This window comes from Ixodes scapularis, unplaced genomic scaffold, assembly GCF_016920785.2.
Source record: "Ixodes scapularis isolate PalLabHiFi unplaced genomic scaffold, ASM1692078v2 PGA_scaffold12__126_contigs__length_90152505, whole genome shotgun sequence".
Taxonomy (NCBI): Eukaryota; Metazoa; Arthropoda; class Arachnida; order Ixodida; family Ixodidae; genus Ixodes; species Ixodes scapularis.
Genome location: NW_024609838.1, coordinates 44977868 through 44995683, shown reverse-complemented (window position 1 = coordinate 44995683; position 17816 = coordinate 44977868).

Below are 17816 nucleotides of genomic sequence, written 5' to 3'. Positions count from 1 at the left end.
TCGTTCCAAAAGGCTGTGGAATTTTCGTTCGGTGAGCTACTACTACGCGTTTCAAATACGAAACGCCTATGCGGACTCTAAGGTGCGCGCTCGCACCTCTACCGTTCATTCAGTCCAGCTGTTCCGAAATGAAACATAGCCGCTTCGACATCACACCCCAGCTGTCGTATTGTTTCGCCTTACGTGTAGCGTAGGTGTTTACGATTTTCGACATACTCGGATGTTACAGTTGTTTTTTTTCAAAAAGTAGGTAAACAGAATTTGTGTAAAAATGCGTCTTCTCCGTTTCACTTTAAGCCCACCCGAAGCTGACGCCACGACTCCATGTAGCCGATCAAGCAGCGACGAAAATTGCATCGTCATGCCGCTCGTCTTTGTAGGCTTGCTATAACCGGCTATAACATTGACGCACTGAAAAAAGTTGTTACGCCGCTCGTAAGATGAAACGCTGCGACAGCTGAGGTGTGACGTCAAAGCCGCTAAGGTGCCATTTCGGAGCAGATGGACTGAATAAAGGGGTGCGAGAGCGCACCAGAAAGTCCGCCTGATACGTTTCGTATTAAACCGTGTGACCCTACGGATGAATGTCCAAAAAGGGTTTTTGAAACTGAGAGCGTGTGTAGAGAGCCTTTCATAAACCTGTTAAATGATTTTATTGCACGTAAACCCGGACTGCCGAGTGGTGATTGAAGAACGGCTCGAGAATCGTGGGCCCAAGTTTGAAATCCAGGGAACGACGAAGCTGCATGCGTATGCATGAACGCCGTTGATGCTGCTGCCTGAACGTCATATGCAATGTTTAAGTACGTGCATATACATACACATGTTTATTGCACAATAAACCAATACAAAAAGGACCCAGGCTCGTAAAAGCAGGTGTGTGCTTGTGGGCGGGACGCTGCTGCGTTGGATAGGAATACTGTTACTACTTGTACATAGGACAACGGGCCGGCATGCTTCCGGCAAGGGACCAGCAGACAAAAAAACAAACAAACAAACAAAACGGTGTTAAACCTCTAAATGTTACAACCGATATCCGAGTTACATGTTACGAACCTCGACAAGTTTCGAACTCTGTATATTTAAACTAGAAAGCACCAATATGAAAAGTCTTACACAGAACAACGTACAAAATCGTTGCCTAACCTCAATTTACGTCGCAAAATAGCTCGCTTATGTCTCTTTCATAACATATACCATACTAGCTCATTACTTCACAACCGGCTGCTGAATCATCCGTCTCATATTTCGTCACGCATTGATCATATGTATAAAGTAGACATTCTAAAATGTAACACTAATGCACTCAGAGAGTCATTGATTCCGAAAACTTCAGTGGATTAGAACCTCCTTCCCGCATCGATCGCAACAAATGTTCCTGAACATTTATTTAGAACTGCCCTTAATAATCTATACTGCTCAGATTGACCTGCGAAGTGTACTACTGCCGCTACCCCCACTCCCCTCTGTAATGCCGATGACCTTGAGGGTATTTTAAATAAATAAATAAATAAATAAATAAAATCTTACTTCCGCAAAAAAAAACGACTACAACAAACAGTTTTTTACAAATTTGGCTATGCATCAAGGTCATGGCACCGTTCTCTCAACTGTCTCTTAACAATCATATTTGACTGCAAATCCAAAGGGGTATCTGGTAACACGTTTTAATATAGCCGCAACCTTTCACCGTAGTTTGTAAAACTCTAGGCAGAACAAAACGTTCTATATTCCTCAGGACCCTTTGCGTCTTTAGTGGGCGCTTAAACGTGTATTTGTAGGAATTGCGCACCAATACTGTATGGATATACAATTTGACAACTGGCAAAATCCGTAGAAACAGCATCTTTAGGTTGGTTTCGCGTTGAGAAAATATAGTTCCATGCGCAATATTTCTTGAAATGTTTGTCAGAATCACATTTGTTTTATTAATACGAGCAGGAACCATAACCCGTTAGGCTATATCGTAGTACAGACGCCCCCAGTGCCTGATATGTTTTACATCTTGTACGCGCATCGGTCAGAAAACGAAGGCGGTAGAAATAAGCAGATATCGCTAGTAGGCGCCCCTCCAGATAGCCCACATGCGCTCCCAATAACAGATATTCATTGAAAGGCACGCCCAGGTACATTGTAGATGGCACGTATTATAGTGGAGCGCACCTGTAGTTTTCACAAGTGGGTAAGTGAACAACTAAGGGGACCGAAATTTTTAAAATTTGATGCGGGTTGTGAAAGCACACTATTTTCGTTTTATTGAAGTTTACAAAAAGTTCGATTGCTATTAAACCACACCCATTAGGTGAAATATGCCATTTTAAAAAGACGATGTAGATTGGAATTCGTCATTACCAGATAAAATCAAAGCGGTATCATCTGAGCACTGTAATACCCCCGAGGAAAAGTGAAGCTTCCCAATTTTATTAACGTAGATGTTGAAAATGAGAAGTCCCAAAATAGATATTTGGGGAACACCGTACCTAATACCTTTGCCACACGAGCATCTCGAATGACACTTACAACGAATGCCATTTGAACGATCGGCCAATCAGCGCACGACACTCCGAGCGTGGGGCGTTCCACGCGCGACAGATCGCGAACCGATTCGTCGATCACACGAATGTCATTCGCTGTAAATGACATACGCCCGTGTGGCACGGGTATCAGTGTCACTAGCTTACTCCTAGCATCACATATAATTACCAGCAGTTGACGCCATAAAATGTAGTCAGTCGGGAAGTCAATCACGGGCCTCTGAAACTATTGTGCTGTAAGTTATGCATAAGAAATCCGTGGCGAATTGTATTAAATGCATTTTAAATTGTTAGGCTCAATATTTTTGTGGATGTGATCGGACAGGTCTTCGAGAAATGATTGTGTTCCTGTGTTTTCGCGAATGCAGTACTGGGATTTACACAGTAAAGAATACTTCCCACAGAAGAACGTCAATGTTTTAGAGAGATTTTTCCATGATTAGACATACCACGGATAAAATAGAAATCGGCCTGTAGTTCGGCATGTCCTTTTTACTTTCTTTTTAAAGATATCCCTTACAACTGGAACTTTTAGGCCGCTGGGGATTCCACCTGCTATTGAAAGAGATGATTCAATTATTTTCAGCCGCACGTATTCAAGTTTATTAAAGTTAGCCAAGATATCTCTGAAGCGATTGATGTCATGCCCAGGGGCTTTGGCCGCAGATTAATTATTTACAATCATTCTTAGATCCTCTTCCGTCATCTGCAATATATAGGCTGATTTGCCGCAATCCCCCGCAGGACCGGTGAAAATATTGGTGGAACCAAACCCCGTCACGGAGATGTGCAACACTTCGACTCAATATTTCACTTAGCTTCTCACACAAAGTCTGTGTATCTTAGTCTTCGCAAATGTTCTTGATTGATTGGTCAATACTTTCTTTTCCTATCTTACCAACCAGTTAATGTATAATATCCCATGTGTTCCTGCGGTTTCTACTGTGACGGTCCAAAGAAGCAACCGAAGTTGTTTTTTTGTTTTTTTGTTTTTTTTCTTCGCAACTCTTACCTTGGCGGTAGCTTTATTCCCTAGGCGTCTCAACTCTTTCCCTTTTCTAAGAGCGCTATACTCGATATTGCTTACATATATTCCGGAGTGCGTCTTTTTCATGACACAACTTCATTATTTCAGCGGAAGAACAGTTGAAAAATCGCGCTTTCAAGCTTTAAGCATGTAGCTCCACCTAGTATCACTCCCACGGCTTTGCCGGCTTAACACCCATCTAGCTTTATTACCTTTATCACCCAAACACTTTTCCGACATAATTAGCGCACTTTTTTGTAGTTTCTATTATTAGGAGTCTCATGTTAATGTTTGTACGTACCGCCCCGGTGTCACGTGAAGAATCGTCACGTGACGTCACAGCGCACGTCACGTCCTCACATGACGTGACTCACGGCGTCACCTGACGTGATTAAGAAAAACGGATTATAGGACCCGCGTATCAGCGGGTCCTATACTTTGTTTCTTCGTTGTTACCACGCCGCTATCATGCCCCGCCCCTACCATCCACGCAACCGCATCACGGGGCAATTGTTTTAGCAATACACAAAAAACGGAAGTTAGCCACGTACCCGATTGAGCCGTTCAAAGGCAACGCCAACCGCAGTTGCATGTGTTCAGCGGCCTATTTTTGGTAACTTCAGGATTCATTGCAAGGCGCACGAAGCAGGTGTGCTGTTTTTCAGCTGCATGCTCGTAAGTTAAAAGTGTGGCGCTTTGCAGGTACAGTGCTGTATATGCATCTTCCCACTCTCGGAATATTTCCAGGTCTGCGTCGGTTTTGTGAAGCTAAATACCTGCTGAAATCAGGGCGCTGTTCATGCCAATGATTGATTTGGTGAGTGTGAGTTCCACGTACTCTCGGATTATCGGGGATATCCAAAAGGAACGGCGAGTAGCTTAAGGCGTCGCACAGCGGAAGCGCAGAAGTTATGCGCATGTGCAGTATGACGTCCCAAGCTGCTTAGGGAGCCCAAAGCTTTGGGGCCCCTTATTCTAAAGCTTTCTATTGAGTCGGAATGTTTCCGACTTTACAAAAGCTTACTGGCGGTTGGAGGGTCTTTCTTTTACCCTGAAATAAAGTCCTCTATCTCTACTTGCCCTATGGGGGTCCAAGTTTACGGCGAGAAAGTGTTTTAAAACGCGTCTTTGGCGGACCTAACGCGAAGAGCGGCCCGCCGATCAAAACACAACGCAGATAACGTGCAGAGAACATGAGATAACGAAGCAGCCGAGCTCACGCCGTGGATGGTTGAGATCGGGAGTAAACAAACGCACGTGGACGCTTTTAGGGGGTAGACAAACGAACGAGGTGCTCAAGAAGCAGATGAACTTGCACGCCGTATACCCGACATCCTTTCTCTGACGTCAGGCTACTGCGGTGGCGCTGCTATCGGCATTGCCTATGTGCACACACTTTACCTCGTGTGAATCTTGCTTCTGAGTTCAGTGCACAGTGTCCACACTTTCTGCGGGAAAACGCTGGGTGGTTTGCAAACAGTGGGTTGGTGTATATTCTCACGCAACGACAATGACCAAAACACATTTCTGTCGCGAAGTCATCCTACGATGAAAGCGGTCCTTTTCGTTCAGCCTCCTTCGCGAAACCTGAGGGTGTATCATGGTGGTCGTAGTTATGACGCGTAGTCATCGGGGAGATTAACGGGATTCACCCACAATGACGTATTTGAATGCTTCTCATAGATTGGGACGGGCACTGCGTGAGCTGTTGATTTGAGCTCGTCGCGATCAAGACCTCGACGAGCGTTCGGGCAGTAGATCGTGTCCAATCGCTGCAATCACTGGAATTGACCCCTTATCGTGCAACCCAGCACGTGCTCTGTTCTTTGGCAGCCCTGCTGCCCCACCAGCGTGGCTACGAGGAACATTGCCAACGCCAGCTGATGTGGCCGCTTGTTCTGGCTGTGACCTGAAGGGGTGGATTCTGCTTGGTTTTGTCTGCTTTTTGCCTATCTACGTGTGCCGTGGCGCGGAGAGAAAAAGAAACGCGTGTTTCGTAAGTTATGAAGGTCAATGATTATTTCTAAGCCGCATTTGCGGATTGTAAAAAAATTATCTTCCCTGCCCCTAAAGGTTCTCTTCGGATACATTTGATAATTTTCCTCGCACAATGAAAGATTATCCGAGAACCATCCGGGGATTCCTGATAAATATAGGAGGTTACCTGACGCTAGGGTAAAATTAACTTTGAGTATCTTAGGAGTATTCTTCATCAAAGAAGTATCATTGGACACCAGAGAAGTCTCCATGAATACTAGCTCTTTATCCCCTGGTAACAGATGATTTCCCTGAATACTGGAGAGTAATTGCTGTGTGACAGATGATTATTCTTTGGTGCCTGATGATTCTTCGGACACCAGATAAATATATTTATGTAGCAGATGATTATCTTTAAATATCAAATGATTTTCCGCGGATGGCATACGAATGTCATATATGGTACTAATAATAAACTGTGGCCGCACTCTTAACACTTAATAAAAAACGATATATTCTGAAATTTCTCATGAAGACTTGCCTGTACCGAAGTCTCTATATAAGTGAAGGTGAACTGATATTAGAAATGACACTTCTGGCTATTCGTTTTTTTATATTGGGATTTTGTGTGGTCTTTATTTCTTTCTTTTTTATCTATGTACCTTTTTTCTATCTAATTATGGATTTCCCTTTTGTTTACTTCACGGTACACCAAACTAGAATAGGAGCCTTGACCTAATTGTTCAAAGTTTAACTGCAGAAGAAGAGTGTTTTTTTAAACAGTTTTATTGGGGCAAGCATGTCACAAAACAATTTTTCGGCGCAAAACTTTTTTTTTTGCGATATTTGTTGCCCGAGACTGATTTTAGTTTGAGGGTATTTCGTCCTTTTTAAATTGCGCCACAAAGTTGGTATTACACGTCATGAAGCGACGTGCGACAGGAAGTCTTCTCATGGGCTAAGATATTGATTGACTGCTTAGATCTTGGTTCTTAAACCTTTGTGATATGTAGTAATTTCATTTTGAGCGGCATATTTTTACGTTTAAAGATTAAGTGATGTAATGAGGGTTATTATTATTGTTTACAAAGGGTTTACAAGACGGGCACTTCTGCTTGGATTCATACCATAACAAACGAAAGCTTCGCCATTCTTTCCATGGCCGACGCTGTCTCTGCTCCCGCCTGTCTCGCCCACCTTGACTAGTCGTTTCGCCTAAGTGATCAGTGTTTCCTGTTGACTCAGGCGCTTGAGTGAGTCTTCCTGAAGTGAAATAGTGTGTGTTTAAAGGGCGGTGCAACGATGTTCAGTTGGAATTTTTTTTTTTTTTTTTTTCACTTTACACGGGCTAATCTTACTTCTGACACTATGTATCGTTCTGTTAAGAACAACAAATAAAGAAGTTCGTACACCTGGATGGGATTAGATCAACTGGCGTCGTCGTCGTCCTAAGTCGTTCTGCTCGTGCATCGTTAATATTAATACACTGTCCAAGAAACTCCTTTGTTGCGGTCTAATTTCAAGGTCAAAAGCGAGCTATTTCGTTCAATTCCTCCTTCGCAAAACTCGATGACGTAGCTGGGTGGCCGCAGGACCACCCAGTGACGATATTTGAATGCGGCTAATACATTTGACCTGAGCATTGCGTGAGCACTCGATTTGGACTCGTGATAATCGATAGCTCGAGAAGCATTCGGGTAGCGGCCCATGTCCAATCGCTGCAATGACAATAGCCGAACCATAATTATGTCTAGAGCTCAGCACGTGTCCTGTGCCTTGCTAACCCCAGCCCGTGGCTACGATCAACAATATACAGTTTTAGTGGACCGTACGCTATAGCTTTGCGTACACAAGGAGGTTGCGGGTCGTGAGTGCGTATGCACAGAACACAGTAGAAGGGCTAGCGTATTGCGTACGCACGCAACGCTGGGGATTTCGCGTTGCTGGCTAGCGGGCCTTGCGGGACGCTCTCCAGAGACCTCGGACCCAACGAGAGCGCCAGTTTCAAGATGGCGGTTGCCTCGACTGGCGCAGCAAGGGCGACGTAGTGTTTTCGAAGTTCTGTGTTACGTGAAATTGCGTGGTGTTAAGCTCGGCGATTCTTTCTGGGACCTACCGCGGTCGAATCAGAACGCCGTGCAGCTGAAGGAGTGCACAGTGAAAATGTTCGCTGCAGGGAATGTGCGTCGACGCTGCGATCTGCTCAACGCTAAGCCTATTCCCACAGTTCATCGCCGACGGACGAACGACTCTAAAAGAAATCGCCGAAGTTTTCGCTATGCACTCGACATCAGTAGGTCATGAATTTCATTCCGCGGTAGCATTGATAAAAGGTGCCGTTTCCACGGGACGGCTGACGGAGGCTCCGCGATCGAATTTGGCTACACACTCGTACTCGTAGCCTCTGTACCCCGCAGAAAAACGCGCTTGACGAGGCAGCTGTGGCTTGGTTTAATCTGAAATAAAATGATTGGACACTTTTTTTTCAATATTTCTTTCCAGGAGCTTGGTTGCGCTATAAGCACGCGGAATTCTACGGCTCTAACAAATTTAACCAAGATCATGCGCGGTGTTCACCCGAAAACGTAACGCACAACTAAATTCGGTCCCAGCAGGTAATTTTTCGCGTACGCTATACTATTGCGTATTGTGTACGTAAGATCCAGCAACGCTATACTAAAACTGTCTATTGTCGGCATATAATCGGCTCCAGATCACGTGGCCGCTTGTTCTGGCTGCGAGTTGAGGGCATGAACTCTCCTCGTGTTTCTTGCATGTTTTTCCTGCGACTTAGATTGCGTGTGGAAAAAAAAATGAAAGCCGCTTACAACTCCCTGTAACGCCGAATTAGAGCGCAGCTCTTGAGGAGGAGGAGGGAAGGGCACTGGGGGGGGGGTTAAACTAACCAGGGGGGGTCACGTTACCTTGGGGGTCACGTGACCCCCAATGCCGATGATGTCATCACTGACGTCACTGATGACGTCATCAGTGACGATGACGATGCGGGTACCGATGACGTCATTAGTGACGTCACTGATGACTTCACCAGTGATGATGACGATGACGATGCGAATGTCGGTGACGTCATCAGTGACGTCGCTGATGACGTCATCAGTGATGATGACGATGCGGATGCCGGTGACGACATCAGTGACGTCACTGATGACGTCATCAGTGATGATGACGATGACAATGCGGATGTCGGTGACGTCATCAGTGATGATGATGATGACGATGTGGATGCCGGTGACGTCATCAGTGATGATGACGATGACGATGTGGATGCCGGTGACGTCATCAGTGATGATGACGATGACGATGTGGATGCCGGTGACGTCATCAGTGATGATGACGATGACGATGCGGATGCCGGTGACGTCATCAGTGATGATGACGATGACGATGTGGATGCCGGTGACGTCATCAGTGATGATGACGATGACGATGTGGATGCCGGTGACGTCATCAGTGATGATGACGATGACGATGCGGATGCCGGTGACGTCATCAGTGATGACGATGACGATGTGGATGCCGGTGACGTCATCAGTGATGATGACGATGACGATGTGGATGCCGGTGACGTCATCAGTGATGATGACGATGACGATGTGAATGCCGGTGACGTCATCAGTGACGATGACGTCATCGGGGGTCACGCGACATCGGCGGGGGTCACGTGACCTCGAGGAGGGGGCCACGTGACCTCAGGGGAGTCACGTGACTTCGGGGGGTCACGTGACCCCCCACGAGGTCACGTGACCTTGGTGGGGGGCTCGCGCGGTGCATTATGGTGCACCGCGCGGTTACGCCGACGCCGACGGCGACGCCGACGGCGACGCCGCTCAAGCCGGAAACGGGCCCCTAAGAGCTGCGCTCTAAAACGAACGGGTGTTTCACAGGTCATAAACGTCAGGGATCCGTTCTAAGCGGTATTTTCACGAAGTACAAAACTCGTTGCGTCGCCACGCTGTCGCAGGTGTTAGTGATAGGACGCGACGCGAGTTTTTGGCTTTCTTAGCGCGGTTTGTTAGCATGTTGTTTTTTTTTGCTTGCGCGTGCAAATACAGATATTTTGGAGATGTCAGTTCCTGTAAAGCAGCACCGTTGCTCTGTAAAGTGCTGCCAGATTAGTGATCGCGACAGCGATCACCAGCGGCGGGTGTCGTCCTAACGCGCCGAAGGCTCGGGAGGCTCAGGCGGGGCGCCGTCTTCGTTACTGGCAGCAGTACTCCGCGGCGTATCTTGTAAGTAATATTCCGGCAAACAGAAACGCCAGGTTGAACTCAAACCACCAGCACCCAACTATTTTCGCTCGTAGCCATACCGCCGCTTCTCGGCACCGTCGTTGTTGGTCTAAAACCCGCCTGTTGCTAGCTGAGATGGTGATTTTACAACACCTTCCGTGTTAACCCTAGGGGTTGAATAACTTCGCAGACGGCTAAAAGCGTTCTCACGAGAGCGTTTGAGATGCACGCAGCGCCCTACCTAAAACAAACCGGTAAAAACGGGCCCCGCGAGGCGCCTGTTTTCATCGCCCGTGCACCCTGCCGCGCCTGCCGCTCTCCCGACGCTGACTCAAAAGTGGGCGCGCGCGGCGCTGTTCACTTGGGCATCGGCAGTGGCTTCTAGCGGACGCAGGCTGCCTATTCAAGGTCCATTTTGCGCACAGTTCGCACAGAACACAGAAGCCACAAAAGGCAGTGGCACGCACGACCAACTCTTTCCTTACGACCACTCCGTCTGAGCGCTCCCTATGGAAGAGCCTGCTCCCGGCTGAGGGCCGAGTTTTAGCGCCGCCTAGTGAGAGCTATTCTCACTAAGCGACACGAAAACTCGGTCCTCCTTAGGAGTGTCCCGAACTTTTGTCGACCGGATTTTTGGGTCGAACTTTCGGGGTTCGACAGAGTCGGTTCGACGAACCTTCGACCTTTTCACCGGAATCGACCGGTTCGACTTTGCGGACAGTGTGGCCAGACCTTGATACAAGCATGTCTAGGTTTGGAGAATTTATTTTTATGCAACGGGTTATTTTATTTTATGAACAGTTGCAATTAAAAGAAACCAATTCTAATCACTGAAAAAGTTAATAACCTAATTTTTTTGTACTGTATTAACTGAAATAACCAATCAGCGGTGCCCTTAATTCATGCCTTAGCCATCACCATTTAATCCGAAGCCAGCTGGCCAGCCTGTCGCACATGCGCACACAAGTCGAACCTCAATAGAATGCTCGTCGAAATTTTCACTAAAAGTTCGAAAAAGTCGAACCTGGTCGAACTCGAACCTCGGCAGGTTCGCGACACCCCTAGTCCTCCTACTTCATCGGGTTCTTCTGTTGTCCGTGGGCGCGTGCCAGCTGATCGCGCTTTCTGGTTTCAAGCTCGTTCACGCGGTAAAATGTTTTTCTCTAAGTAAAGAGTACCGAAGGAGTCCAATTCGTTAATTAGTTTAGTTTTTTTTTTTAGTTTGCGCAGCCTACACCAGATGGTAATGGCTGCCCCCGCGCGCCGCCAACGCCATATAGGCCAACACAACCTAGTGCAGCGCGGAAAAATACGAAAAAAAGACCGAGTTCCAGGTCCTGCCACGAGGCACCGCTGAAACTCGGCCCTCCGGAGGTGCGTGCTGGTGTGTTTCCAGATGGAGTGGTCGTAAGTAGAGACCGACACTCTATTTACAAACAAGCCGCCGTTTTCCACACAAGGTGTGGGCACTGCGCATGCGCAGAGACCGAATTTGCGTGAAGTGAAGCGTCTGCGCATGCGCAGTGCCGTCGACAGCGCCACCGCAGCTGCGTGACGTCAGGGCCGCGTGTTGGTCTATAGACCTTTTCTGTGTACTCTTGTCCCCAGCCAACTCATAGGCGTATCCGGTATGGGCGACGAAAAAATAATCCAACGTTTCAACCTACAAATAGTAAAAGAATAAAGGGGAGGCATAACGAGAAAGTGTGACGGTTACGCTTATATCCTAAATGCCTTCTATTGGCGTGGCAAAGGCAAAACAATGTTTTCGCCCATACTGGAAGTGACGTCAATTTAAGATGGCGGCGCATTTGCAGAAAAGGTCTATAGAGTTGGTCGTGGTGGCACGCACACAAGACGCGCCGGAAGGCGAGATGCTGCGTACGTCGTTCAACTCCGCAGCCAAGTCAATTCCGAGAGCGAATCCAAGAGCGAGGGGCGGAGCGTACTTCTCCGCGCGAGGCCAAAGAGCGGGTTTTTCAAATTTAGAGAGGTTGTGACTTCGACTAACTTATGTCCTGTGGTGAAAATATTGCCAAACATTTTTTTTGTTTTTCGCGTAAAACTTTTTTTGTGACATGCTTGTCCCAATCAGGCCGTTTAAAAAAATTTTTTTTTTTTTTACAGTTACCTCTTAAGAAATGACAATTTTTCTCTCTTTCAGTTATTGTTTACACGAATAAACCATCTACAAGACGCTATTAGAAATAAGGCTGAGGTAGCTTAAGCCCCGTCCGCCATGCTGTCCAATACCCGTCTATACCCTGTTTCACCTTGTGTCGTACCGCAGGAAAGGCTACAAGCGCGAGCTCCTTGCTCTAGGGCGCATCTCTGCGGCACAAGCTCTCGTGCACCAAGGGCAGCTGCCAACGCTATGAGCTCATGCTTCTAGCCTTCGCTGCGGTACAACATAAGGTGAAACGGAGTATAGTGTGTTCGATGTCGCGTGTCCCCCGTCGTCTTCCTCACAGCATACTGGCTCTCTGTCTCGTGATGGAGCTCGTACCACGTCAGCCTTACTCCGCAGACACGGCCTAAGCCTTGTTTGTTCCTTGTATGACAATCGTCTGAGATGACAGGTAAACAAGGAAGACATTGGTTATAGAAAATCAAAATGTCTGCAGTCATGCACAAAAGCAAAAAATGTTTTTTTGAGTATGTTTATACAGCCGGACGTTTGTCTGCCTCAGTGGGCGTCTGGTGTTTCAGCTGTAGATGAGCAATTTAGCCAGTGCAGTACAACCGCTAGCCTCGGGTCCTTAACGTGCATCACGCAGTAGTGATACACGACCGCACGCCGGTACGATGCTCATCCAGAACGAAACGGGCAGGGGCGGGGATTGAACCCAGGATCCCAGGGTTCTGTAGCGCGACCTTTTGCTCCTCGTGCTCCGAGCTGGCGTGCGCTAGCCCACTCGGCCACCGATCCCCCTGTTCAAAGCGTACATTTGTATGACCATAGCCTCCTGTATACTGACAAAGTCTGGCAGATCGCCACGGGACGCGGCCGCCGAAAGTGAAAAGGTAGAAGGGCAGGCAAGAGGCTAACAAAACGCATGTAATGAGTGCCCCGCTGCGGCGAGACGCCGGAACACACTTGTCCAGAGCGATGGAATGTCTGCTCGTGCTTCTCGGGTTCCTCGGGCTAGCGCCTCTTTTCTCGTCGGGTTTGAAAACCATGTTTTGGGTCCTCGCCGCTGCAAAAACTGTGCGCTGACTACAGGCTCCCCGAGAAATGCTCTGTGCTGCCAGATCCTCGCGCTCGAAATCTGTGACCGGGCACTCGTTGGCTCTGTCATCGAATTACCAAGCTTTGTGAGTATAGAGGAGGCTATGCCTTGTACAGTCTCCGGCAATATGAAAGACCCACTGGGAGCGCGTGGCCGAGGCGGTGGCTGGCGGGGGCGCTGCGAGCGCTCCGGGCAATTCCATTCTGCTTCGAGGGAAGGACGCTCACTCGGGGCTCAGCACAATTTGATAAGCGCGTTTCGCTTTAGCTGAGCCCGAGTGAGCGTCCTTCCCTCGAAGCAGATTGGAATTGCCCGGAGCGCTCGCAGCGCCCCCGCCAGCCACCGCCTCGGCCACGCGCTCCCAGTGGGTCTTTCATATTGCCGGAGACTGTACATACTGCATTCCATGTATTGTTGGCCTCGAGATCGACCTATAGGGGGCGCTACTGTCGCACTATCCTCATCCTCGAAGCTTGTGTCCTTCGCATCTTCCCTTCGTCCTTGTCTATTTTTGCGCGCTGTTTATTTCCATTTACCATGACCGCCCGATAGGCTCTCGACGTTCGCGCGCGAGACGGTGTAGATTCTTGCGTTAATTTTGTCGCATAATATCGGTGAGAAAACAATTTGAGCGGAAAATGGTGTGGTACTGATTGGTGCTTTAGCGGAGAACGAATCCTGTTACAGGCCTACAGCTTAAATGGCAATAATCGTCTGTGTGGACCCGTGGATTACCAGAACAGACGTCTGTTTCCGAATTAACTCCACTATTTAAGTGAAATATTTGTTACCATTAAAATGGATGCATCGGTTCACCATCGTGGAAATTTAACCAAACAGGTAACTCTAGCACGGATACTTACTTAATACTGGTACTGTGGGTTGGGAAATCACAGGTTCTATGCTTTTTTTTCGTAACTTTAAAATTTGTAGTAACATAAATATTTCGAATTGAGAGAAGTTAGTACTTTATTGGAAATTGCCGTGCTACTGCTAGCTTTTATGAGCAAGAGAGTTCCGCTGCAGTCAATGTTTTCCTTCACTCCTTCTTGGTGTGAATAAGGTTGCGGGGTCGGAACACTTCAATTATGTTGCAATCAGGAGAAAGTGTCTCTTGTAGTTACTATCCGTAAATTGTTCATTTGGAGGACAACTCAGAGAAGTAAAATAAATTGTTTCATCCAGTATATATGCCGCGAGTGGGTTATGAATTTAGATTTTATATACATTATGTACATAGAAAGCATAGCGGTCAATATACGACCTGGCTGGGCTAAATCAGGCGAGAGTCCGTTCGAGAGCCCGAGCGCGAGCGCGTGCTCATGTCCCGGTTCGTGTCAGTCTTCACAGTTGCCAGCACATAACAATAAAAAATCCCGGGCCCGTTTGGATCTGGATGAGCATCGTGCCGGAGTGCGGTCGTGTATCACTACTCGTGAGTACGTTAAAGACCTCAGGTTAGCAGTCGTACTGTACTGGCGAAATTGCTCATCTACACTGTAAACCAGTGTCGCCTTATCCTGGTAGACTTACCTTACGCTGTATAAATCACTAAACGTCCAATTTGACTTTACTTTGGTCAATAAACGAGTGTAACCGAGCAACGCACCAGCGTGCCTGTTATTAGATGCTCTTCGCGGTGGTGTGGTTGCACCCAGTTTAATTTTCTCGGGGAGGGTCGCGGGTTAACCTTACCTTACATATATGTGGCTAAGTCATCTTCTATTCAAGTGTAATAGACTCGGCAACCCCCCAAAAAAAAATATCGGCACCACAACATAGGTGGCAGCCGCCGCAGCGGCACTCTTTTTTTTTCTGGAGCTCAGGGCTAGCGACTCTCACGAAACTTTCCGAAAACCCGACACCCTATAACCTTCATCGATTATAGGGCGTCGGGTAATAATAATAATGATAATAATTTATTGTTTTCTTCTCGGTTTACAAAGTTGGGGTCCGTCAAAGCCCATGAGGCTTGTATGACGTGGCCCGGCAGTCTCAAAACTAAACTAAGCAAAAGCTGCTCCTCGCGTTGAACAAAATAAAAAAAACAACTTCAAGCCTAGTACAAAAGAAAGGACAATGACTTCCATCTGCAAAGAGCAAAAGGACAAAGGACAAATTTCAAATATACATTCACTAATCTGAACGTCTGATACATCACAAAATCTTAGTTCCTGTAAGTGCTATATAGCAACTGAAGCATAAAAGACACAATTCGCACAACAGTTCATCGATTCGCCTACAGGTTATTCAAGTGACACTTTTATTGCTGTTTTTTTTTTTCTTCCCTTTATTCAGAGTTCAATGCTGAAGAAAGTCGGGGGAAAAACTAAAAAGTACCTGCTTTAATTTTTTTTTTTTTTTTGCATATTTATTTTGTTTAGGAAATACGCTAGCACGGTAAACCACTTTAGAACAGTAGAGGGTGACTCTACTTGTCAAATAATAATTTAAAAATGATTTCACTTAAAAGGCTTCCGGTTTTCATATTTCTGTAGGCGTCACAACGGGAAGTTTGAAATGGGACAGCTATATGCCATTTATGAAATAGTAAAACGATTGTTGTTTCAACGTCTTTCATATAATAAGACTGGAGAACAATCAACTAACGGATTTATCAGTTGATTGCTCTACTAAAAGTTGGCGATCGGTCGGGTTCATTTTTATTCAGCCCCTAGTTCCAGTCAGCATTCAATGTTTTATCAAGGCTATAGATTATGCGAGATAGCAGAGATCTACTGGACCAGCGGTTCTATAAATCACAGCACAAAGATTATGAACGCATCTGACCTAATCTTCATCGCTTTGTTGAATTTCCGAGCGTGTGAAGCGATACAACGCAACCTTTAGTAAAAGCAAACAATAACAATAACAACGAGTATTTAATAGAGCTCTAGCAAAGACGGAAACGGGCTTGCGCCGTCGAGGTCCAGGTTTCTGAACGTGCGCCCGTAGCGGACGACTCACGGTGGTATCCCCGCTTTCGCTTGTTACCAAGTTTTGGCCGCAGGGTGGCCACACGGTCTGATCTCGAGGCGAACAGAATTTTGAAAATAAAGGTTCCTTTTTTTTTGCTGCGTGGATATTCTAGCGTTCTGAAATTCTGGCTTATATACGGTTGCTTTTTTTTATGTCAAACGCTAACACCTTTAGAAGACGGATTATTGACTGGTCGGTTTGTGGAGACCAGTTGGTGTACCTTTGTATTATTGCAACGCATTTGTCACAAAAAAAAAAAAAACGAAGCTTTTGTTTCTTTCTTTTTATATTCGCGGTACTCTTCTCTGGTGTCTGTCCAGAGTTATATAATTGGGTTAATATCCATTTGTTATTTCGCACGAACACTGTTCGTGCTGTGGACGGTATCTCCCGCAGCATCATTTCAACGTTTGGCGTACTTCAGGGTCGGTTCTGGACTCTCTTTTAGTTTTTTAACTTTTATAAAAGATATATTATCACAAGCTGAAAGTTATAGATTGCTCCTTTCTGAAGAGGATATAAAGTTTTTAAAAAAAATTCGGTCCCTAGAAGATTGCACTATGTAACAATGGATGTGTGACGAATGCATCTGTGGCGCAAACAGGATCAACTGCTGCTGAGCCCTACAAAAACAAGTGTTTTCGTTGTACCAACATCACTTTCACGAACGAAGGCAGAGAGACGATGAGTAATGTGTTGAAATAAAAATTAACGAGGGTGAGCTTGAAGCCCAAAATAAACGAACAACCAAAAGGGGTAAAATAAGATAGTACACATAAGAGCGTTGCGGGCGTCGAAGTTGGCGAATAATGCAGAGTCGAGCGCTGGGGCTGAAGTGTGCGTCGTCGTCGGGAGATTTCGACTTTGTCCGCAAAATCCCACGCTCGGGTTTTTATCTACTATAATCAGTATCTCGAAGATTCGACCCAGGGGACTAATCTGGACACTTGGCGAGAAACTCGGCGAGAGATCTGGCGGCCGTGATTGGCCAACGCCGCACTTGTCAAGGCCGCCGGATATCTTGCCGACTTTTTGGCCAAGTGTCCAGATTAGGAGCCCTAAAATGTTCAAGAGTGAGTTAAGGCGAGACTGCCTCGGCAAGTTTATTCTGGCCTTCTTATCTTTTACTCTCGGGGTAAGAGTTAAGAAGAAGCTTCTAAATTTGCGGAGAATTTTTCCTTTTCGCTCATGAGCGCGTCAATACCGTTGTTAACTAAAAAAACATAAAATATTGAGGAATGCCAGAGCACCATGTCAATCTTTCTTACTTTGTGATTCGTTCTTCAATGTTCTCCTTAGTTTGTGCTCTAATCTTATTGACTACGGAGCTACGATACGCATTCTAAAAAAAGTTTGTGGCTCTGCTTTCACGCACAACACTCGGAGAGCCAATCACCGCAACTTACGGAAGCAGCTCAGCGAATGACAATGCTAAAACATATGTTTAGACCAAAAAAACGCAGTCTGAGTTGTAACATTAAGCAATGAACAACGTCACGCTTCCCTTTCTTCATGTCGCAACTCAGACTGCGTTTTTTGGTCTAAATATATGTTTCGGCATCGTCATCCGCTGAGCTGCCTCCGTAAGTTGCGGTGATTGGCTTTTCGAGTGTTGTGCGGGAAAGCAGACTCACGGGCTTTTTTTAGAGTGCGTGCAGAAATTTATAGGAAGAAATGAAAGCACGTAGGACCAGCCTCAAGCTCCTGTTGGTACGATTAGTGCGTAGGCGCAAAGCAAGCTGCCTGTGTCTCCACTCAGTGCTCGAATGCCTTGGAACGCGGAACGCTGAACGCGGCCGTTCGGCTTTCGAACGCGCGCACA